The sequence below is a fragment of the Eptatretus burgeri genome, chromosome 1 (genome assembly GCF_056783735.1).
Source record: "Eptatretus burgeri isolate ZD-2024b chromosome 1, Ebu_testis_v1, whole genome shotgun sequence".
Taxonomy (NCBI): Eukaryota; Metazoa; Chordata; class Myxini; order Myxiniformes; family Myxinidae; genus Eptatretus; species Eptatretus burgeri.
In genome coordinates this window covers 7460899-7484452 of record NC_140961.1, presented here as the reverse complement: position 1 = coordinate 7484452, position 23554 = coordinate 7460899, and the positions used below count along the sequence as shown (strand labels likewise).

The 23554-nt window shown below is 44.6% G+C and overlaps 1 protein-coding gene across 5 annotated transcripts in view; it reads right to left on the bottom strand.

Moving 5' to 3' along the window:
• The window catches only part of LOC147033818 (uncharacterized), a 225003-nt gene that overhangs the window by 167955 nt on the left and 33494 nt on the right, over positions 1-23554 (bottom strand). The gene's annotated exons all lie outside the window — the stretch shown is intronic.

The window sequence follows — 23554 nt, the reverse complement described above, 5'->3', positions numbered from 1 at the left end:
AAGTTCAGGTCAATCGGATGAAAATTTATTATTTTTCATATTGAAATTGATAATTTTAAAAGTTTGACCTTGATTTGACTTTTGACCTTTTGACCACAAAAATACTTAGTTTCCTAATCCAGTGACACAATATGCAAATCTTCTTCAAAATTCAACTCTATCGGATGAAAAAAAAAAATGACGATTTTAGAAATTTGACCTCAAAATCAATCGGCTTCTCAATTGAAAATACCTCGACAACTCAGTAAAGTTTCATGATGATCATTTAGTATTGTGACCTGCAGGTGATAAACAGAGACAGACAGAGACAAACAGACAGAATAACAAAGTTGAGTGACCAACATACTTGAAAAATCTTAGATTTTGCAATTACCAAACAGAGACAGACAGAGGGGGTGAAAATATAACCTCCTTCACCTTCAGTGGTGGAGGTAATTAACCACCCCCATTATACTATCCATTCAAAGGTTTGGTTACAATCAATTAAAGCAGGTGAATAGATTTTACTGACAATCCGAGACGACCCTTTCTCATATTCCAAATCTATAAAAGTTAATAACTCCATTTTTTTTTCAGCACAATCCCCCCCCCCCCCTGGCACCCCATGAGGCAAGCCACATCTGGTAGAGCATTGCAGCCCATGTGGCTGATGTGAATAACTGGGTGCTGACATAGAGAACCCCCCCCCCCTTCACCCTCCTTCCAAACTGTCACTCTTCCCCTCCCCAAAAATTGCAACCCTCCCACACCCCCTTATCTTATACCCTATTATTGGTGGTATGTCTGGTTGCAATTACTCAAACCATGAAAAAGATTCCCCCCAAACCTCCTGCCCCAATCAACAGGTCACCCCACCCCCATGAAGCCCCATTATGTCTGCCAGGTTTGGCAACTTACAGTATTCCATTCTCAAGATATGCAGGATACAAGGAAACAGACAGACATCAGAGAGACACATAAAATGGTGTGCGACAATAAGGGCAGCTTTGTGTTTATGTCAGCTTTGCCTGATCCACCCTGAGATAAGGGAGTGGCACCGCAGGTCACTCAAATAAGGACGACATGAGACTAATTATCCAACTGCATTTCAAGTGGACCGATATTATTGAAGAGAAAGATGATGATGATGATGATGATAATAATACAGGTAAGGAAGTTTATAATGGGAAAGCGAGACACATTGGTGTCCCGTGTATAATGGAGATGAGAACATCTGGGGAGGTGTTTCTTGTACTCTGAATGGCATGTTGTGACAGTGGTTTTACGTCATCAAACCCAAATCATCCTTGTAACAAGATGAGAAGCAAAGCTCACAAATCCACATTTCCACGTGCAGTGACCACAACGTCCAACAAATCCACATTGCCACGTGCGGTGACCACAACGTCCATCCCGCAATGCAGGAGCAGACATCCACTGTCACTGCCTTGAAGCAGCTGTAATTCAAGTACAGCCAAATGAAGTCCAAGGTTTATATCAGTAACTCATGGTGTGTAAAGCTCGGTAAGGGAAAGCATGACGAACTATTGATCTGACGTGCTACGAAACTACCAATCAAATGAGTGGATAATGTCACATGCTTACGGGTAAAACAAGCAATAATCATACTACAGGCTCGTAAATATATATCATTTAGTGGATGCGCATGTGTGTGCATGTGCGTGTGTGCGTGCTTCAACATGTTGGCACTCTAACATTTGAATAGAATGAGTTGGAATTTGCTGGTTGGGCTTCGGGTGTGCCCGGGAAGGTTGCGGAGGTGGGGGGGGGGTGGTTCACAAAAGGATGACATCACAAACTCTCCATGTGAACGCGTATCGTGTAGCACCACTCACAGTGGGAGAGTGTCTTCCGAGTCCCAGGGGTTTACAATATAACAATAGCATCACTTTATGAAAACTTCATATAATCGCAAACGAGTTGGGAAATGTACATACGTGTTCTGTACTTTGTGAACTTCAGCACCACTGCATGAAATAAGTTGAAACGTGGTGGTTTTACTGGTTTTACATGGGAACGTTCCACGAAGTTGTGATGCGCACCTCCAACTTAGATTCTCATTTTTCCATTACAGGAGGGAATTATCACAAGAAGTGTGTGGATTACCCTACCTGCTCATACATTGCTGCCCCACTGGACAGAATTACTTGGAAAAAATGGATGTTATCGCTAAAAACAAATAAATAATTACAGTGAATCACATTTCCAGAGTCTGTGCCTATGGCATCCAAGGCCGACTCCACACATGGCCAACTGACTTCCTGTCCCCTCGTAACCAACGCGCAGCTCTCAACGGAATCTTTTCATCTCCCGTTTTCTAATATTACAGCTCAATAAAAGGAATGCTAACTGTGTGGCACTTGGGGAAACAGGAAGTTACCCTATACGAGTACGTATATGTCAGCGACTAAACCGTCTCCCCCACCAGGTTTTCTGGTGAGGAGGGTGTTTGGATATGGACACCCAGCAGGATTAAAAACAAAACCTGTCAAAGGGCGGAGGAGCTCCTTGTGAGTCAACGGCCATCCATATCTAGTGCCCAACTGTGTCTGCGGACGTCCTCCTGCAGTTGGGTCACTTCTTATTAGGAGGTTGGTGGCAGGATTTGCACTCCGGCCACCGTAAAACCCTTCATTCCGCAAAACGCAAAAACGCAAAAAAAATCTGAAAACCCACTCCGTGGGAGTACCTCCTGTGCAGCTTCCCTTCGCAGGGCAACTCACCGGATGACGGAATTGGGGCAAAGCCTTCGGGACCCCCATTCTTTGATAGGAGGGAAACCACGGGGTAACATCCCTGGGTCAGATTGTGGGAGAGTGTGTCGGAGTGGTGCTGAGGTGTCGTCCACCAGACGGCGGTCTCCTTGGGTTAACCTGAGGCGGTCCCTTCGGGTGGGTGCCTGGAATGTCCTATCCCTAAGAGAGGATGATCACCTGTCTCTGTTATCATCTGAGCTCAAGCGTTTGGACATCGGGATTGCAGCTCTCTCTGAGGTTCGGAGACCGGATTGCGGCGAGATAATGGTGGGTGGTTACACCTACTATTGGTCTGGTCGCTCTGATGGTTACCATACCCAAGGAGTTGCTGTAGCTGTGTCCAATAAGCTGACCCCAATGATAATTGAGGTAACACCGGTCAACGAGCGTATTATGAGATTAAGGATTCGTCACTCCTTAGGTGTCATTTCCCTGGTCTCTGTTTATGCTCCGACTGAGGCGAGTGACCTCACCGTGAAGGACACATTCTACGCCACACTCGAGTCTGTGGTTGATCAGTGCCCCAGACGAGATACACTTCTAGTCTTGGGGGATTTCAATGCATCGACTGGAACTGATCGGGATGGTTATGAGGTGTGTGTTGGTCCCCATGGGTCAGGAACTATGAACCAGAATGGCACTAAGTTCCTTGACTTTGCAAGAAGTCATGGACTTAGGGTGGCTGGTTCATGGTTTCAGCGCCCACAAGCTCATCGCTGGACTTGGTATTCCAACGCTGGCGGTGTGGCAAAGGAGATTGACCATGTCCTCATTGACGGTCGTTGGAGGATGATCCAGAACTGCAGGGTCTACCGGAGTGCTCAGTTCCTCAATACTGACCACAGGCTTGTTGTAGCAACTCTAAAGCTGCACCTTAAATCCTGGAGAATGGTACCATCCCAGCCGAGGCTGGATGTTGCCAAGCTCAGGGATGAGAGAGTAGCTGAGGAGTTTGCGAACAGGCTGAGTGGACACTTGGGGGGTCTGGGTGCTTTGGGGGGTCCTGAAGAGTTGTGGAGCGCCTTCAAGACCACCGTCCTTGATGTTGCCGGTGGATGCCTTGGAGCTCACCACAGGGCAAAGAAGAATTTTGTCTCTCAAGGGACACTGGATACCATTGACCAGAGTCGCAGGGCCAGGCTGAATGGCAGAGCTGAGCTGTTCAGGGAGCTGAGGCGTAAAACTGCACGTGCACTGAGGGTGGACAAGGAGGCCTATGTGCGAGGAATCTGTGAGGGGGTAGAGCATCACCTGTGGACAGGTGATTCTCGTCCCGCTTACAGGGGAATTCATGCATTACGTTCATCCAAGCCCATCCCTCGGAGCACTGCAGTTCGAGCAGAGAGTGGTAGGCTCTTGACAGAGGAGTCTGAAGTGAAGGCCCGCTGGGCCGGTTACTTTGAGCGGTTGTACCAGGCTGATCCCCCAACTGTCGAGTTGGACGTCAAGGGTGTTACAATCCCTGTTGCTGACCCTCGAATCAACTGTGGTCCACCTACGCTTGTGGAAACACGGGCTGCGGTGAACCAGTTGAAACGGGGCAAAGCTCCAGGGATCTGTGGCATCCATGCCGAACTTCTCAAGGCTGGTGGAAATGCTGCACTCGTGTCGTTGCATGCAGTTTTGTGCTCTGCCTGGAACACAGGCATCATCCCAACTGACTGGAAGAGGGGCCTTGTTGTCCCTCTCTGGAAAGGGAAGGGTGATCGCCAAGACTGCAACAACTACCGAGGGATGACGCTGCTCTCAGTGCCGGGCAAGGTCTTTGCTCGGATAATTCTCGATAGGGTTCGCCACCATCTGCTTGAGCATCAGCGTCCAGAGCAGTCAGGCTTTACACCAAAGAGGTCAACGATTGACCGTATCCTTGCACTTAGTGTCCTCACCGAACGCAGATGAGAGTTTCGGCAGGGGCTGCTTGCAGCCTATGTTGATCTCTGTAAAGCATTCGATTCAGTGAATCGGGATGTCCTCTGGAGGATTCTTGGTCTTCGTGGGGTGCCACCAAAACTGATCGATCTGATATCTGAACTCTACTCTGGTACTGAGAGTGCTGTGAAGTGTGGTGGTACCATCTCTGACTTATTTCCAGTTGTTACTGGAGTTCGTCAGGGATGTGTACTTGCCCCCACACTTTTCAGCACTTGTATGGACTGGATTCTAGGGAGGATGTCGGAGAGATCAAGTTGCAGTGCGTCATTTGGGAATGTCAAGATCTCGGACCTTGACTTTGCAGATGATGCAGTCATCTTTGCGGAGACTTTAGACATCCTCTTGGGGGCCCTCGAGGTGCTGAATGAGGAGTCGGAGCCATTGGGATTATGGGTTTCTTGGGTCAAAACTAAGATCCAGGCTTTCGGTGACATCTTGGATGCTGCTGTCCTGTCTGTGTCTGTTTGTGGTGAGGATGTTGAGGTCGTGGAGAGATTCACTTACCTTGGCAGTGATATTCATGTCTCTGCTGGCTGCGAGTCAGAGGTCAATAGACGTCTGGGTCGGGCCTGGGGAGTCATGGATTCACTGGATAATGGGGTGTGGCGCTGCCGGTACCTGTGCGGGAGGACGAAAGTCCGAGTCTTCAGGTCCTTGGTACTTCCAGTCTTGCTCTATGGGTGCGAGACTTGGACTCTGACCAAGGATCTGAGATGGAGACTTAATTCCTTTGGTACCAGGTCTCTTCGGAGAATCCTTGGCTATCGCTGGTCGGATTTTGTGTCCAACGAGCGGTTGCTGAGAGAGACTCGGATGAGATTTGTTACCTGCATAGTCCGTGAGCATCAGTTGCGGCTGTATGGACATGTGGCTCGTTTTCCTGACTGATCCTGCTCACCAGATTCTCTCAGCGAGGGAGTCTCATGAGTGGAGGAGGCCAGTGGGTCGACCACGTGCCTCATGGTTGCAACAGGTTGACCATCATCTCAAGGAGATGGGGATGGGCCTGGCATCTGCCTGGGGGATGGCCAGACAGAGGCCCCTGGAGTACCGGCGGAAAGTGGACGCAGCGACGTGCTGTTCTGGCACATGCTCCCATACCTGACCTGACCTGACCTATACGAGACTTCACCGACAAGAGAATGGTAAATTTTTGGTTGTGAATTGTAAGTGGCAAGCAGAACAAATTTTCTGTTGTTACGTTTAGATTAGCAAAGTGTCTTGGTGAAAGTGAAACATTTGAGTCGAAATGGATATCAACTGTGAAAAGTATTGTTCAACACTGTGGATATTCCAATATATGGCATGATTCGTCAAACTTTGATAAATCATGGTTCAAGTCCAGCATCAAATGCAAAATCCTTCACATGATAAAGTAAACAGTGACATCCCCCCTCCCCCCCCCCATGCTAAAATTAGTTTATTTCAGAACAAGTTTTACTTCGAGCCTTAAATCGTGCAACTCTCTCCAATCCTCAGAGTTAATGTGTGTAAATTCCGCTGTGGCATCCGTAATCCTCCTGTTTGGGACGGTCGCAATTTGAAATTGGATACTTTTCAAGTCACGTCCTTTATGGGAGGCTAATGTTACTAGTGACAAATTTCACGATGTTCTTGTCTGTCCAGCGTTAAACGAAGCTCGTAAAGAAATGCATGAAACGTCATGATTGAGGAAATCCATCAGTGCATAAAATGAATGAGTTGTTAAATGTGGGTAATGTTTGTCAGCTTGTTAATGTGGTGAAGTTTATTGGTAGCATATTATCCAGGGTCTAATAACTTGTTGAATTATTTGCAGTCAGAAGAATTTTGTTTGCTGTGTCGTGCTTAAAAAAAATACATCAAATCTGGTCAGCTGTATCCAGCCAGACATCACTCGTTTTGTAGACACTTGCATTCTTTCGTTTTCTTTACTCCCCTGCCCTGAAAGGAGTCAAAGAGTTGATAAAATTAAATCCAATAAAAAAAACAAGTCTGAAGACGACGATGGTTCACGAGCGGTATTTGACGATGTAGATTGTTTCAGAAGTCAAGGATGAGACAATGTGATAATGTTTGAGCAAGTTATAAAAATGATCAACATGATGTGGTACGAGTGACGGGTTATTAGCTGCAAAATGTCGAAAACCCAGTTTCGTTCAACAACTTTCAGAATTTCACCTTTGCATAACCTTTAAAGGTCACAAAACAATGTTGTGGACATTAAAATAAGGAAACAGGATACGTGCTATAGCGTATTGGAGTTTGTTCGTCGAAGGTCGAAAACCCAGTTCGATTCTCACAACTTTGAAAATTTGACCTTCAAAGGTCAAGGATTATGACCTTTGGTGCAAAACTTCCTCTGGAACATTCCAGGAACAATATAACGTCGTATAGGCTATATGGCATTTCGCACTCCTCGGATTATCCATACTTTGATGAAATCGGTGTAAAAACAAACTTGAAGGGGGCGCCACGGGCAAGGTGTTTGAGATAGAGCAAAATGGTTTCAAGACTTTAGGTGGGGAATGACCTCAAGATTATGCATAAAAAATATTGTCATCCTAGCTCTCAACGTTTGGGCAGTCGTATGATTTTTATGTCAAAATCCGCAATTTTCTAAGTTTATGACTTTGTGACGAAAATGAAAAATCGGACAATGACAAGTTTTAGATAATTCATTTTGCTATTCAAATACCGAAGAACCCATTCCGTTCAGTCAATTGCCTCAGAGAAGATAGATTTTTAATCCGACTACCCCCTAAAAATGGCTATTTTTTGGGCGTGGCTCCGCCCACAATGGGCGTAGCACGCCCTCATCCAGGAAAAACACAACTAGACATTGATATCGAACACATAACCAAGTTTCATCAAGATCGGATCAAAGTCCACGGAGTTATGCTCTGGACAGACAGACACACAGACAAGCCAGTAGGTGGACATGGGTAGTCGATCAAGTCGAATTTAGTCGTTTTTCAGCCGTTACTCGCCAACAAAAGCGTCCATAGCTACAGTTCTTTGTCACACATAACTAGGACATACCATCAACCTACCATACCGGTTTCATGTATATCTGACTTATAGTCTCTGAGATATAACGAACTTCGTTTTTTTTTTATTGTTTTCGACCAGGGTTCATTCAAAGTCTATCTTCTCCGACAGTTTTCATAGGATCCGGCTGGAAATTTTTGACAATATGGTTGAATGTACTGCCCACAGTCGCTTGTGGCTCGATTTTTGAAAAAAATAGAGATTTTTTTGAAAATTTCAAAGGTCCGTTGCTAGGCAACGGATGGGTCCATAGCAACGGTTCTCATTTGCACACAACTAGGTCATGGTATGAACCTACTATACCAACCAAGTTTCATCGAAATCGCCATTGTATTAACGGAGCACTGGACTGAACAGACATACAGACAAACAGACAAACAGATCGACGGAAATACTGATAAGGGTAGACTAGATTGACTACCCAACATAACGAATATAGTGGTCACTCTAGCTGGCGCTCATGAACCAAAAAACTCAATTCAAGACTGGAGTGCCCCAAGGCAGTGTTCTGGACTGAATTATATTCCTAATCCTCTTTAGATATTTTCTGAAGACCCCCCCCCTTCTACCATGACAGCCTTCATCCTTCAGATAGGATGTCTGAAGCCTCTTCCCTCTACTCAGACCTTAAAAAAAAAAATCACAAGCTGGTCAAACACTTGGAATATGTCTTTCAATGATGAAAAATCTCACACACACACAATCTCTCTCTCCCAAAGGACCGTTTGTCAAACCACCCCCCCTCCCCCCAGCCCCATTTACTTTCTCAACAATCCACTTGGGAGAGTTCAATTATTCAAACTCCTGGGTCTCACAATCAACCATGATCTTTCTTGGGGCAAACCCCATTTCAAAGTTGGACTCCGATGCCAGCCACCGACTGGGCATGCTCAAACATAGATAGTCCTTCCATGGCATAATTGTACTCCTATCCAGCCGCAGGGGCTTCACCAACAGCTTGGTGGAGTCGTGCTCTCATTTCTGGGGCAGTGCCTCTGCCTCACACCACACGTCATGGAAACCAAGACCTTCAAGATCGTTGGAATCTTCCATGCTGAAGCTGATTCTGTAGGTCTTTAACTTTCCCATTGCAGACAGGTCAGTGATTTGTCTTATACTGTATAGCCACTGGTCTTGCACAGTCTGCTTTTCCATGCTTTACCCCACACCCCCTCTCCTGCCCCCCCCAGGTGTCTGCATGGTGCACTTGGTCCACCAGCAACCTCCCTCTGGTGAAACTCCAAAAATCCAAAGTCACTGCCCACATCCACTCATTCCTCACATTTCCAGGCCTGTGAAGACAACCTCCACATTCTCTTCAATCTCATTCTTTCGTCCAAGTCTTCAAGACAGCAAGCTGTTCACCACCATCTCAGATCATCGCCAATCTAAATCCATGATCTTTTATCTTCTTCTTCTTTCGGCTGCTCCCGTTAGGGGTCGCCACAGCGGATCATCCGTATGATCCGCATAGTGATTTGGCACATGTTTTATGCCGGATGTCATTCCTGACGCAACCCTGGTCGCCTCTTACGACACAGGGATATGGTACACCTATTTTAACCGGGGCATACACCGGCCCAGTACACTGGTACTCATTTCGCCGACCTCGGAAGGATGACAGGCTGAGTCAACCCCTGGTGTATTAATTCAGTGGCCCAACGGGGCTTGAACTCAGGACCTTTTGGATCCCAAGCCGCTGCCCTAACCACTGTGCCAACACCATGCTCAATCCATGATCTTTTATACCTTTGTCAATTCCATGTTTTTGTTCATTCCACCCCCATACTCTGTTCCTTTTGTTCCATTTCGTGCTCTAGTTTTTCCACGAGGAATGACTTTGCGAATATAAAAAAAAAAAGTTTGCATCACGGCAGATTTCTGAAATGTCACTGGACTGGAAAACCCACCGTCTATTAATGGTTCGATGTTTCTCCTGTTGTGAGAATTCTGTTCACTCAAATTCTTAATTAATCTCCTTATTGTTTATTTTGAAAGAAGAAGAAAAATAACACCTTCATGGGGGCAGAGTGGCTTTGTGGTGGAGCTGGTGACGCCTCGTCACATTGGCCTCAACGGTGTGCATTCCCTCAGGAAACCTGATCCGAAGGAGAGATGGCCATCACGAGATATATTTGCCAATTTTAAATTCCGTTGTGGTGCCTCAATCCCCCACAAAGTTATGAGAACACCAATATCACAACCAACGCCAACACCGCAGTGTGCCACACATTTCTGTGAATGTCATCATACAGGAAGCTCGAAAGCAAGCCCACTCGTTCATTCGGAACCGATGCGACCCCACATGTTGTAGTGTTATAAAGCAGAATTTAAAAAAAAAACATTTTCACAGGCCAGTTCTTGTTGACCTTCCTGGAGAATAAAATTCTGGTCTCATCAATACGTGGTGGTCAAAACCGTAAGGTCTACATTGTGGACATACGTACAGTGTTCTCAACGCAGTCCTCCAGCAGTGGTCCAAAGTTCCTGCAGCTTAAAAGTCTGTGTCGACATGACTTAGCGGATGAGTGTGGTGTATTGGTGGACACAAACAGACCCAGAAAGCCCTTGTGGTTTGGTTCAGCCAATTGGGAAACGATGGAAGAAATGAGCACAGAAAGAAACAAAAACCTATTAGTTTGCTTTGATCGATAAAGAATCGGACTCCAGATTGAAGCCTGAGAAACTCGTCTCAGAATATGTTCATAAACGAATAAAACGTGTAATTTTCCCGTGTCAGTGTGGGTGTGCGACACCACAGCAGTTACATTTTAAATTTGCATTCAGGGGATTTCGGACAGAACCGCCTCTTCGCAGGTGACGTTTTAGTACCCCTCCCAGGTACCTCCGTGGGCGTCGAATATCAACCACAAAAGTATCCACCAGACCAGGCCGGAGAGGCAGATTACCTCCTCCATGAAGGATGTAAATAAGCCAGCCATGCTTTTACCGACAATCCCATAACAACACGGCAATTTCCCTGAAAATAGCTAATTTCTAGAAGCTTGGACTCCAAATATGAAACCCTGCTTCCTTCAGCCAATTTTGATCCGACAACCCACTGGGGATGCCAGTACGAGCTCCTCACCGCTGGACCTCCTTTATGTGTGCCTGCTGAATGACCGTCATCCAGTAACGTCCAGTTGGCTGTGCTATGTAGGCCGACCGGAACCTTGGCCCAAGTGTACCAGAAGAAAGCCGTGCCAATTTCCGAAGCGAGACAGCAATTACGTCACACATTTTGATCAATTTCATCAGATTCTTGCAGCACAAACCCATGATGACCCCCCCCAATCATAGAAAATTAGGAACATCTGATGAGGGTTTCAAATTGCATCATGATAATGTGAGAGAGAAACAAAACACCCTGGCGTCAGGTCTTCTGACAATGAAGAACTAGTCTCGCTGGTGAAGGTGAGTACCAATCACGAGCCATAACCAGCATGACTAGTTTGGTGTTCGACGTCCATCACGTCTTTTGAGGTTACACTCACAAACGTCGATGCCAATGTCATGGAGGACAGTCAACTCTGATTCGGAGGTTTGCTGAATAATGTCCGTGAGTTCTGGGAGCAACAAAATAATACTCAACAAGGAAAAGCATTTAACAATGCAGAACTTCACTGGCGGATGTATGGATTACAGTAGATCTGAGAACCAATGCAGATTCACTCACTCACTCAACCAATCAATCAATGACTAATCCGCAGCACTGTTACATTAGCTTTTCATACTCCTTCGGTGCGATGTAATCAATCAACCAATGCTGAGATCAGATGTAAAAGCAGGTCTGCTGTTGGCTTAATGGATAAGCTGGCTAACTTAAGATCCCAAGGTCTTGAGTTCAAGCACCTGTTGGGCTGTCGAATTAACGCCAGCTGAGTTTACTCGTCCCGTCATCCTTTGGAGGTTGGTGAAAAGATTACCGGCGTGCTGGTAACAGGGGCATTGCATCAGTGGTACAGCCACAAACCCAGAAAATGATGCAGCCAAGCAGCCACAGGCTGCATACGAATAAAATTTTTTTAAAAGATGTAAAAACATTGTTGCAATTTTGAATCAAACAGGAAAGATGAGACTTGGTCTCAGGCAAGCTTTCGTCCCGTAAGCCGAGAAAATGCCAAGGCTGGAATATTTGGGTCCAAGGTAGCTCCTGGATCATGAACGAAACGTCACCTGAGGCCAAGTCTGCTCTTTCTTATTTGATTTTCAATTGGTAGAATCAGGCCAAGTGCAATTTGTTGATTGGCTGTGCTTTTGTGAACAACATACAATCCCAACCACCTTAACATACATTTTCAAAACACCTGGGCCAGAATTGGGCCTCGCTGACCGGGTCTTCAGTCAAAGTCCTCAACCTCATCCCATTTCGGCCCTTCATTCTCGATATGGTCAGCAAAGGTGGGTCAGCAGGGTGACGTACGCCTCCACATGCAGCAAGTACACTTGGATGCATACATACCCCTACCCACAGTCAACGAGACCACAAACTACAACGAAACAACAGCTTCCACTCAAAAGCAAAACACATGTAAAAACAAACACACACACTCACAGGCACAACTACACACCAACCTCATAACATATAGTGCTCAAAACATCAACCACACACCCACATTTGTCACACTCAGTCACGAACCCTTTTGGGGCTCAAATAAACACTACCAAATCAACCTCAACCGACACCGTTCGACCTGCCTCCATAAACTTCCTACAAATCCAAAGTGAGCCTTTCCAGGCAACCTGGGCCACCATCTCACACATCGTCCTCCTTTTTGTTCAATGTACACTCCAAGTTGAGCAAGAAATGCATGAAAGGAATTGCCAAGATACCATGTACATCCCACTTCAAATGGCTGACAAGAAACTCGTCAACCCTTCATCTATCTCACTACACATTCCTCTCTTGTACCTCCTCCATGATATATATATATATATATATATATATATATATATATATATATATATATATATATATATATATATATATATATATATATATATATATATATGATCAACACTGATTTATAAAATATCCAAAGTGCAGACCCTTGCAATGTCCATGACGTATCGTGAAGGATTTCATGCACGCCCACAATTCACTCTAAACAGGTCGCCACTCGACTACAGATCTCAGTCTTGTGATAACTAAACTCTTCTGAAATCAATACCAGGTGATTGGTCAATCTGCATCACGCAGTCTCCATGGAGCCCATTTTGCCTCTCAAGTAACTTCCTTCTGGGTTTGTGCTCGTACAGAAGTGGCATTTTGGATAAGATTTAACTCCTCGATTTTGGTGGGATTATGGTATGTTGTGCGACATGGGGCTGCTCTGTTCAAACAGGTCCAGTTCCCTGGCGACGAGGGCAAATGTGCGATTTGCATGCTAAACTGCGCAGAGTTGGGTGGTTTCCCTCTGTGATGATTTTTTTTTAGAAAAAGAAAGGCTTGCATCATCCTTTCGCTTTTCATGATCAATTTGAAAGTTGCATCACGACGTGATAATGTTATAAACCAACTATAGGAAAACTCGGCGCATGCCGACATGGTTCCGACTTACGCGAGGTGAATGCAATGGATTTGGCTGAAATGTTCTGATTATTTATTGACCCCTTCTTTCACTCTTGCATTGCACTTGAAATTTCCTGCTTACACCACATCCTGTCCCGCTGTATATAAAAATATTCATTTCTGTGCAATACATCGTCATTGATCGATTTGTTTGGAACACCAGATTCCATGGACAACCACGACAGATTACTGGTTTTAGTGATATCGCTGCGCCAATCTCTCAAGCGGTCCATTGTCAAATTACAGACTGTACGTTGCCCTTTCGAAGACAGATTTGTGTCTCCTAGTAATACTGTCAGAGAGCTCAGTTCAACAACGATAGGAACGAAGGAACAATCGCGGTTTGTGCTTCCACCAGGCACTGAAAAAAAACCAACAAACAAGCTCAAATGAGCTAAGATCCTCGTCCGCTTAATGATGACGTCATAAAAATGGATGACGTCATTGTGATGTATCAGGTTTGCGATAAATTATCTGTGCTAATGCCCGGCTTGATTCCCGCAAACAAAATTCAAACAGCTTGCCTAGTTTCGGAGATAATGGTGTCGGCGATTTCCATTAGCGGCGATATTATGATAACTTTTTTTCTAGGAAGAATTTCCAAAATCGGAGATGGTTACTACCTGCGCGTGGGCTTTCTGCATATACGTGGCAAGTTTCACGAAGATCCGATGAAAACTCTGGGTTGTGAAACAAAAAGTCAAAAAATAGGAATGACGTCATAATGATGTATCATATGTGCGGTAATTCATCTCTGCTAATGCCCTGTTCGATTCCCGCAAACAGATTTCCAAAAGCTTGCCTAATTTCAGAGATAAGTTTTTAGGCGATTTCCATTAGCAGAGATATTTTTACGTCATAACTTTTTTTTCTAGAAAGAATTTTCAAAATCGGAGATCGTTACTGTCTGCGCAGGGTAATTTTACATATATACGCCAAGTTTCAGGAAGTTTCGATGAAAACTGTCGGCTGTGAAACAAAAAAGTCCACAAGAAGAAGATGAAGAACAACAACGTGAGTAAGACTTGGAGATCCTCTTCGAGGATCTAAAAACAATAGTCATCCAAACAGGTTCAAATCGTAGAAAAAGGCCAAACAATCGATATCGTCGCCTTCGGGTTAACGTCAGATTACAAGAAATGTCTCCATCTATGATCTCAGTAAATTACAAGGTTGTGGATGGCATACTTTTTCAACAAAGAGTTATTTAATGTAAAGTTATTTAAAGAGAATCCTTGGGTCCCGAGTTCAAATAATACCAGGTGGGGTTGAATCAGCCTGCTATCCTTCTGGGGTCGGCAAAATGAGTACTAGCTTGTTGGTCTCCTGCGTCAGAGTGGCGACCCATCCAGGATTGTGCCCAATGGCCCAGGACACTGCTGAGGCAGCACCAACGGTCTGCACAGAGTATGGTCCCAATGGATAGATGGATAGATATCCAGAGTGCACCGGGAAGTTATGTCACTGCCGTCAAGATCACAAGATACGCTCGTCTGAAATAAAGTTTGTTGTCATCTCACCTCTTTCTGCACCCACCAGCATTTCTATGAGACCAAGAAAATTTAAAATAATAATAATAAAATTTCTATTTTCTTACACACCATGAACACCATTCCTCACTGTACAGAAGATAGTGTTGTTCTCAGAGTATCCAGCACGTCAATCCCTTAGATATCACCAGACCTCTCATGATGAGATCTGCATACTTCTGCTGAGAAGGTCCGATTTGCCATGTTGGGAATTCTGAAAGTATGGCTTTCACTTACACACAAATAATCATCGACATGGGTTACACATTTACACAAGAGAATGTTAGGGGTGAAAAGGTGACTTAAGAAATCTGAGAGTGACAGAAAGGATGGAGAATAAAGGAGAAAAAGGAGACAGAAAGGGGGTAGAAATGGAGATATTGGAAAGAACCAGAAATTAAAAGGAAGTATAAGGAGAAGTTCCCAAGACGGACGATGGGAGAGAATGAAAAATGTCACCATTCCTACATCTGGAATATATGTACATTCTTTACATCAACCAGAATTCGTAGTATAAGAGTTAAAGTATCCGCTCTGAGTCTGGGATATCGGTGGTTCGAACGCAGGTAGTCATACGGAATACTAAAGATGGTATGTGAAGCTTCCTTGCTTGATGCTCAGAATGTCCAAATGGGGCGAGAGTACCCTTCTCGGCCCACCTTCGATGGACAATGTGATGCGGCACAGTTTTGGAAATGCACTTTATAACTTTTGAGATAAATTTTATGAATCACAACACATCATACTCTATATTATAAGATAAAGGAAGATGATATACAACACTGCCCAGGAAAAAACTGCCACAGTTAGAACTAAAGCATATGAGAGTTGTACTCTCATGTACTACAGTTAAAACTATAATATGAGAGTTGTACTCTCATATACTACAGTTAAAACAATAATATATATGAGAGTTGTACTCTCATCTACTACAGTTAGAACTATAATATATGAGAGTTGTACTCTCATATAATACAGTAGTCTGCAGAGAATTACTACAGGTAAGGAATGATATTTTTGCCTGGGCGGCTACCACAAAATGTGGAGCATTTTCCGCCATGTCAGTTTTGGAGTTTCGGTGATATCCACGTTTACTCCATTATGGTGAGATTATTATTTTTATTAGAGGACTGTGGTCTTTACGTATAATTACTAGTTGATAAACGTTTCTCGGCCAGAAGCAAACCTTGATAGGTCACCACTTTCAGGGACGGATCATGGGTACCTTGGGCATCAGGCGATAACCTAACCATGGGCCCTCTTTCTCCCCTTCCCATCACGTCATAACGGACCTCAGTGAGCTAAATCACAGTGCACTATGTTAAGTATGCATAAAGTCAAAGTCAGATCAGGTCTTGATCTCAGGATATGTTCTTATCTATAAGATGACGATGCTCCAATTTATAGGTGTCCACAGCTATCCTTGACCATGTTGTGGAACATCAGCCGACGCACTTATGGGAATGAGATTTTTTTTTAAAAGACTCCACTGAAATTTCTAGATAATATTTTAGTTCTATGTCGTCCAATATGCAACTCCGGCAGCAATTGTGCCACACCGTGTATAATAGAGATTAGAGATGATGCAAGCGTCATTCTCTCGAGCTCGAGCTGAGAAATGCTTTCATACAAATAGAGCCCAAGCTCGCGTTTCTTCCTGGTAAATTGTTTCCTGGGAATTCATGGAAAAATTGCAGGAAACAGATTCTGAATTCCTGCCTTTTCCCTTTGGTTCGGGCTTGGAAAATTTAGGCTCGAACCATTTCTCGTGGCAAGTATAGATGTGCTTGCGCATGTTCAGCACGCTCTGTGCACCTCCTTTCCCAACACCAAGGAAAGACTCATCAACTTGTATTTTATGGCCTTCAAAGCCATCCCACAACCAAGTTGACCAAATAAGATATGTGTGCAATGGTGAAAGCCAGTTTCATTACAAAGTTGCATGATTGGATGGGAAATGTGGCCGGCATTCCAAAAAAAATTCCGTTTTCCACAAGCAGAGCGTTTCACGTGGCACGAATAAATGACTGACCCCACTTCGCTCGGCCTTATTGTTTAAAATAAAATAAATGAATAAACCAAACCCTGTACAAACATATACACGAACACCTTAATGAAAATAAAACTCATTACATTTTGGAACCAAATCGACAATGCCAATTATTTAAAACAAGAGAGTGCAATTTGTTTGTTTGACCATCATTTGTCGTTTACAGCCAGTTTAGGTACTGCTGCAGGCAGTTTATCCACAGAGACGACAACACGTTATCTTGGCGTTTTCCAGACTTTTGTATTCGGCTAAACTGGTCAATGAATTTTGAAAAGTCAAGTCCTCTCAATGCTCCACTCACGATGCTCATGATCGAAAGACCGTCGAGTCCATGTCGTCCCATTCGGTTCCTGATCTCATCCTTGATATGATTTGGTTTCGAGAAGGACCGCTCACCCTTACCACTGCAATTTGATACCATCATCGACAGGTATATCCAAAGAGATATTTTAAAGTTAGGAAATGTTTCGGTGAGGGTGTGTGAAAAGGAGGAATTGCTACAATCTCAGTCCTGCTGACTTAGTTTGTTTGCATGAGGTTTGAAGCTTTATTGAAGACACCAACAAGGTAGAAAACTGGATAAATTCCCTTTCAATCATGCATTCCAGATTGTTGGGAAAGAAAGGAGGGGGAGTGGGGGGGGAAGATTTTCTGTGGCTTGCTTGATCTCACGAGTCGAGAGAGAGAGAGGGAGGCAGGCAGGTAGGGTAGCTTCGACAGAAATCCAAAATTATAATCGATTTCCTTGTGGGCTTCAAGACCGTTCCAAGGCCCTGATCAATGATGACAATTCGAACGCCTCAGTCTTGAATTTCTCCTTGGGTGACTGCACAGTGGCTGACATTATAACAATCATTCTCAATTACAATCTGCCCCTGCATGTGCACCACCTCAAACCCCCTTGATCCATCAATGCCCACACTGACAGACGCAGGAGACTCGACTGAGAAGGTAGGAACTTGTAATCGATTCAGGGTGCCGGCAGCAACTCGGCTACCCTCACTGAAATGCATTGTAGGATCTTCACTGTGCACCAATAACTGGTGGTGGAAAACTGATCCTCCAGGTTAACATTCTTCCAAGGGACAGAACACACAGCGATGGCTCACCTTGCCTGTGAAACACCAGGATGGCAGTTTATATGCTGTGTCCAGATTTGAAACTGGGATAGACAGTTGGGAGGTGAGTATGCATACCTCCAAGTTATCCTTCAAGGCCTGAATACAATGAGACAAGAGCTGACAAAAATAAAAAGCCGTTCGGATGATCGAGGTGTGCTGCACGTCACAAAACTTTTTCCGTAAAAGTTTTTTTTCCCAATGTAGTTTCGACAGATTATGCACGCACGCACGCACGCACGCACACCTTGCGAGTGACATGAAAAGTTGGAATACTTGTACAGGCTCTTGGGAAAGCCGTTGCACCGTGTTCGTGCAGTCGAAATAACATTCTCATTTTAAACTTGTGCAAACAAAAGGAGAAAAGGTACGATATACAAGAAGATGTACACAATGTATTAAGACTTTGTACAACTACAGGGTGTTCTCGAACGAGCCTCGTTACTCCCCTGTTCTGTTCTGCATTGTAATGTTGCCAGGCTAGGTAACGATGGTACACACACGTGTGAGCGATTACACTGTGGAATGATACATCATGGTGGACACATTGGCCCATGGAAGGCCACAACCAAATTAAACAATTACGGTTGTTTCTTTTTGTTGTGGCCTCTCCTGAGCTCATGTTTTGTTGAGGAGGCCATTTTGCCTTTAAATGTGCGTGTGCGTATGTGCGTGCGTTGCAGGAGGTCGATGTTGGTCTGCCCGTAATCTGTGCAGGTGCGTACGTGCAAATCAACAAGCAATACCTGGAATGAAACACAAAAGCATGAAATTAACAGCTCGATAAACACCCCAACTTGGCTTCTGTAGTAGTTTATGTCCATGCAACATTCTTCAGGTCTTCATAAAAAAAAAGGAGAAGAATGAAGAAAAAGAATAAGATGCAAGTGTGAATTCCTTTCACTCTCCGAGTTGGTCAAATGATGCATCCAGGTTTTCATCATTGGCCAAATGCTGCATCAAGGGAGACATTTAATGAGGTTTCATTCGTGAGAATTTCCGCTGCAGGGGTTTCTTTGTTCCCAGAGAAGCATTTAATTGCCAAACAAACAGATGGATTTACATTTGTGGGTTTAGTGCCAACTGTTTAAATTCAAGTCGATCGCTGACAACAAAAGGTTTACCTTTTTCCATTCCACTGCTCAGCCACTTGCACAGGTATCATATCCGACAGTAAAATCCTCCCGAGTTGGTGCTTACAGCATTGATCAAATGGCAACCACAACAGATAACTTCATTTGGAAATTGACGAGCGACTCAAGTGATCAAATCTATGTTCCTTTTTTTATTGCATTGGAAAACTAAAACGACACCAAGTAGAGCGCATACCTCCGCCAGGATGAACAGTTTACATTTTCTATCCCACGTACAGGCCAGATCTGGATCCGGACATGCACCGAAATCGAATCCGCTTCTTCTCGTCACCTAACAGACTCGTCCACCAAGTTTTGTCACAACTTGTTGGAGCATCATGCGATACATCGGTTTTGGTCCCATCTCTCAATCTTGAAGAATTACTGAAAAAATAAATAAAAATATTGTCGTTTCCGGATCCGGATCTTCACCAATATCGAAACAATTCTTCCTTGTTGGACAAGGAAGAATTCCTTGGACACTCAGCCTGTCCAGCAAATATCATACAAATCCGTCCACGTTCGGTGGCGGAGATAAATATTCAAATTACTATTTTGATTTCTCTGAATTTTCTCCACACAATCTTCTCTCGTATCTTTTGCTGCGTTGATGTTGCCCTGGCACAGTTTGTGAAGTTGCTAGAAAGCAGGTCGTTTTTGTCATTTGTGACCCGTCGAGGATTGTTTTCAGCAATCAGTGTAAAAATTGTTAAGCTAATCACTGTAAAGAGGACGGGGGCTCCAAATAAAAAATAATTTTTTTTTAAAAATGCAGACAGTACCTGGAGACCATTGAGTGGTAACAGGAAAGTCTTTGCCTGGTCACAAAGATCTTCAGAACAAAAAAAAAACCACACCTCTGTTGTATTCCGAGGAAGAATGTGCGATACGGACTGGGAAAGGACCTCAGGCAAGTTTCTACATGAGCATTTCTTCATGGTTGAGAGGGACATTTTTTGTCTCGACCACTTATGTGATTTTGGAGGAAGGGTGGAGAAGATGGGGAGAGGAAGGTGGGAAACATTCATGTACCACGTTCCATCTGGAGTGTCGGTTCTCCCAAAGCAGTATCTTGGCCCAGGTTAAAATCCTGTACGGGTCACGACTCCGACAAAAGAAGCCAGGGCAGGAATTTAGGATTTGGCTAGGATGCCGGGGAGAGCTCACCTAACTCTTCGCAAAGGACACCGTGGGATCTTTAACGTCCATCAACTAATGCCAGCGGACATGACGGCCAATTTAACGTCCATCCGAGGGACCGCACACACATTGATGAATCACCCTGCTTGTGGAACACCAGGACGAAAAGTTTATAGCTGGGTTGGGATTCGAACCCAGGTTAGACAGCTCAGAAGTGAGTGCGTACCTCTTCGCCAGGTTGCTTGCCCATTGGAAAGAGATCGAGAAAAATAAGTCGGGATTAGACTGTTTACTCATCAATGCAACATTTCCTACTTGCAGAGCACACAGATGACACATTTTGTCCAAAGAGCAGTACGGCTCCTCAGAATTATCGACAGTTGCCAATGTCAATGAAATTGTTCTCATTTTTATACACTGCACAAGTGTCTAATCCTGATAACACCTTCAACTAGAACGGCACTGGCACTCGGTGGGGCGCATACCTCCACCAGGTTGATCATTCCGTTGATGTCACACACCCAACCTCGACGCAAAATTGTCTGAATCCGTCCACAACTTTTTGAGATATCCTATCCACAGGCCGACAAGGGTGAAAACAAAACCTCCGTCCACCTTTGTTGGCGGAGGTATTAAAAGGAGAGCTCATTTGTCCGAACATGAATTTGAAAGCGAGCACATGCTGAGCCTGTTGTGCACGGAAGGGGTTTCTGATGTCAGAGTATGCAGTCATCGTTAGCCACATGGCCCATGTGACCCTAAGGTTGTTTGAGGTTTGTGGTAGTTAGTGACCGAATAAGACTCGGGAGCCAATTCAAACAGAGGTTTTCTTTTTAGAGACTTGCATGATAGGAGTCCGACAGGATGGTTCGGAGGTAGCACGGTTTTCCTTCGAGCCGTCTTGTCTGGGTCCGATTCTCGAACCGACGATAAACTGTCGGCTTGGTGTTTCACGGGTAGTGCTGTGCATCACCGCACGCACCGTCCCTCAGATCCACCTATAGCCGGGTGTCCCGTCCACGAGCATTGCCTGCTGAACATTAAATAACCCACGGTGTCTTTCACGAAGAGTAGTCGAGTTATCACCGGTACCCTGAACAAATTACAAATGTCTGCGCTGACTACCCTTTGGAAGGAAAAGGCAAACCACCCATTGTAATCCGAGTCACGGTGGTGCACTGGCAACACTGGAGGAACGGTGAAGCTATGTGCACCGTCCATTTGATCAATGTTTACCCGTCTTCGTGCAGAGCATCCCAGAGAAGATCAAAATATTGCAAAAAGCCGATAAAGAGAATTCACTGCAAACGGGAAAAGGCGTCGAATTCAAATCACATCAGCTCTGTGCACAAGTTCAGTATCCTCCTTTCAATGACCTCAATCTCATCACAATATCATTCACAAGTTCCATTGAATTTCATTTTCAATGACTGATAGACTGCCTCAAATAGAGTTATGAAGGTTATGAGTTAATGTAGGGGGTAATACGGGTGGAAGAGAAGATAAAAACATAATAATAATAATAATAAATAAATAGCCCTGTAGGAGGAAACTGATGATTATTTCCCCAACAGGTGGGGTGAAAATGAGGGATTAGGGGGAAGGGGCCATGGGCCCCCTTGCTGAAGTGGTGCGGTCATGGGTAGCACAGCTTAAGTTAACGGTAGGGTCCTGATATTGCATCAAGATTTTGGTCTGCATCTCACCGTCTGTTTCGGAGAAGATTTTTAAATAAATTGCCTGAATTTGAAGTGAAACCCTCATTTTCAGCCTCTTCTAGGGGCAGATCCGGATGGGGAACACAACCCCATGAGACTTCACTGTCCTGATGTATCACACCAAATTTAGTCCGTATCGCTGAGGTAGTTGTGGAGAAAGTGTTTTAATGAAAAAAGTGGGATTGGGGGAGAGGCTGGTGACCCCCTTTCCATGGAGATATGGCCACGAGGAGTATAACTTAAGGTGAGGGCAAGGTCCCGATGCCTCGTGGCAAGTTAGGTCCATAAATCGGTGGGGTAGTTTGCGAGGAGAAGATGTTTTAGTCAAATGTTAATGGACGGATGGACACCAGGACCCACTCCAGGAACTTGTTGCGGAGAAATAACCGAACAAGGCAAATAGAAGCAGAAATGGTGGTGGGACGATGATGATGACAAAAAAAAAAGGTGTCAAACAAGAATTCCAACAAAGATGTAACCCTTGTCCATGAACTTGTCTTGCACAAAGCCCATCTGCTATTTTAGGAGAACAAACATCTCAGCATGTTTTCTAATGATCTTCTCTGACCACAAACTCAGATATTTACCTTCATTTGAACACCCCCCCCTCCCCACCGCTAACACCCAAGTTATTTCACCAAGTCTTCACAGGAAAGGAGGTCTTGTGTCACATGATGTTGAAAGGTCTCGTTCAGGGAATGGAAGTCTGGTGCAATGTGATGTTGAGAAATGCCGACAGCTCTTCCACTTACAGCGGCCCATTTTGACTCGCCTCGTGGAAATTTTTGAGATCAACTTTGCAGCAATTGCACAAGTTTCTAACAGCTCGAGGATGATTACTTCAAGCTGGTCATTTTCATGGCGTACCTTAACGATGAACTACTGTAATGAGCTCCGGTTTCAAGATCTGCACCCGAATCAGCTCGATACGATGACGTGTCGGAATATATTCTGTGCCGGATGCTCATTATTGAGGAGGTTTCCATGTTGCTTTGGTTCTGGTCGTTTCACCTTGCACCAACTCAACAGGATATCTGTGGTGTTGCTGGGTTATTATCACAATGTGACATCACATATTGGAAGAGCATTTAAAAACAAACAATTTTGGAACAACTCTTACAGAATGGTTGATAGAATAGCTTGTACGTATCCTCACTCGTCTTTTAGCTGCCAAGCTTGGGTTTGAATCTTGGTACAGCTATAAAACTGTCATCCAGGTGTTTCACAGGTAGGGTGAGACATCGATAAGTGCGCCATTCCTCAGATGGACATTAAGCTGGAGGACCTCTCTCCCAGCACTAATCCTTGGTGGATGTTTAAGAACCAATGGTGACCTCCGTGGAGTGTGTGCGAGTTATACCCGGCCCACTCAACAAATTAGAAATTCCTACTCTGACTGCTCGGGGTGGTAATAGCAAACATTCTGGCATCATCTTTGCTTTCGGAACTCCATCGGCAGCACCATTGCCACGTCAGGTGTCCTGTGAAGACCACCTTTTGGAGTGACCACCTCTCCAGCCATCATTCTGGTGATCCCAAATCATCATAATTTATGGAAGGTTTCAACGTTTCTCCA